Raw genomic sequence first — 2,465 nt, forward strand, 5'->3', positions numbered from 1 at the left:
TGGAGTGGTTCTGTAATAATCATTGGGGCTGCATCTGATTGCTGAGAGTAGATGTCACAATGCCATCAGTTTAGAGGAGGCTTCCCACCAAGCTGAGATATCATTTCTTGGAACTGTGAAAAAGACTTAAAAATGATGAGACAGCCCTGGGTCAAAGCATGGAGGATTTTGGTGGGATTTTGGGCAGATGGTTTGGTGTGTATCCAGAGTGACTTTGGGCAGATTTGGGGCCTGCTTGGGGCAGGTTTGGGGCAGATTTGTTGCTGCTGTTGGGGTTTTTCTCCCGTTTCCCCAGCTGTGGGCAGAGCCCCGAAGCACATCCTGTTCCTGCCCCGCTCCCTGAGGAGCCCAAGGAGCTGCTGCTCCCCATGCTCTGCACCCAGGGAGATCTGGGGCAATCCCGGCATCCCGGGCATTCCGGGCATTCCGGGCCCTTTGGGCATTGGGGGATTCTGGGGCTTGGGGGGCGAGAGGGGTGAGGGGGGCTTGGGGCTGGATTGTCTGGGGAAAGGATCGGGATTTTGGGGGAATGTCTGGAGTTTTGGGAAAGACCAGGATTTGGGGGGAGGAAATTCTGGATTTTTTAGGGAGGAAATTTCTTGAATTTTGGTGGAAATTTCTGATTTTTAGGGAGGAATTTCTGAATTTTTTGCGGGGGTCTTCTGGATTTTTTGGGGAGGGATTTCTGGATTTTTGGGAATGTTTCTGGAGTTTTTGGGAATGTTTCTGCATGGAGAATGGGGTTGGTTTTGTATAGTTTGGGGAGGAATGTTTCTGGATTTTCTGGGGAAAGTTCCTCATTTTTTGGGAATGTTCCAGGATTTTTGGAGGAACATTTCTGGATTTCTGGGGGAATGTTTCTGGATTTTTGAGGGAATGTTTCAGGAGTTCTTTTGAGAACATTTATGGGTTTTTTGGGGAACATTTCTCCATTTGGGGGGGAACATTTCTGGATTTTTGGGGGGAAATATTCCCAGGTTTCTGGGGAACATTCCCAGGTGCCTGGGGAACATTCCCGGGTGTCTGAGGAGCATTCCTGGGTTTCTGAGGAACATTCCCGGGTTTCTGGGGAACACTCCCAGGTTTCTGGGGAACATTCCCGGGTGTCTGGGGAACACTCCCGGGTGTCTGGGGAACACTCCCGGGTGTCTGTGGAACATTCCTGGGTGTCTGGGAACACTCCCGGGTGTCTGGGGAACACTCCCGGGTGTCTGGGGAACACTCCAGGGTGTCTGGGGCTCTCCTGGCCCCGTTCCCAGCCCAGGTTCCCGGGGTTCAGGAGCTGCCCTGGTGCCCGGGCCCCGCGACATCGCCTGGGTGCACTTGGAGCCCGAGGTGCAGGCGGGCGCCGCCCGCGAGGCCCTGCAGGGCTTCAGCATCACCCAGAGCAGCGCCAGGAAGATCTCCTGCGCCAAAAGGGGACCCAGTTTCCCACCCAAATCCCCTCTCTCCATCCCAAATCCTTCTTTGTGCATTCCAAATCCTTCTTCTTTCACCCCAAATCCCCTTTCCCAGCCCCCAGGGATTTTGGGGCTCCAGAGGGGTTATTGGGGTTTTTCCCAGCATTGTACCCAGGGTCTCTCTGCAGACATTGCACCTGGAGCTGCCCCAAATAAACACCAAATGACCCCAAATTTTGAGACTGGGGGGGGGGGGGGGGGGTGTGATACTAAAATTTGGGGTTTTAAGGTGTTTGACCCCAAACTTTGGGAATTGGGGGGTTTGATCCTAAACTTTGGGGGTTGGGTGGGGTTGGTCCTAAAATTTGGGGTTTAGGGGATTTTGACACCTCAGGGTTTGGGGATTTTTGACCCCAAACTTTGGGAATTGGGGATGTTTGACACCCCTGGGTTTCGGATTTGGGGGTTTTTGTTCCCAGGATTTGGGGTTTGGGAGTTTTTTTCCCCAGGATTTGGGGATCAGGGGGTTTGACCCCCAAAATTTGGGATCAGGGCGGTTGGACACCCCAGATGTCTCAAACCCCAGGATTTGGGGTCAGGGGGTTTTGACCCCAAAATTTGGGGATTGAGGGGATTGACCCCAGGATTCGGGGGAATTTAACCCCAAAGTTGGGGGAGCAGGGGGATTTGACACTCCAGAGTTTGGGATCAGGGGGCTTTTGACCCCAAAGTTTTGGGATTGGGGGCTTTGACCCCAAACTTTGGGTAATGAGGAGGCTTGGACACCCCAGATATTTCAAATGCCTGGAGGTGGGGATTGGGGCTTTAGACCCCAAACTTTGGGGGTTGGGGGTGTTTGACAACTCAGGATTTGGGATTTGGGGGTGTTTGACCCCAGACTTTGGGAACGGGGGGTATTGGACACCCCAAATGTTTCAAAGCCCAGGATTTGGGGTCAGGGGGATTTAACCCCAACATTTGCAAATTGCAGAGTGTTTGACACCCCAGGATCTGGGATTTGGGGGGTTTAAGGCCTAAAATTTGGGGTTCGGGCTGGGGGGGCCG

This window comes from Agelaius phoeniceus, chromosome 15, assembly GCF_051311805.1.
Source record: "Agelaius phoeniceus isolate bAgePho1 chromosome 15, bAgePho1.hap1, whole genome shotgun sequence".
In the NCBI taxonomy this organism is placed as follows: Eukaryota; Metazoa; Chordata; class Aves; order Passeriformes; family Icteridae; genus Agelaius; species Agelaius phoeniceus.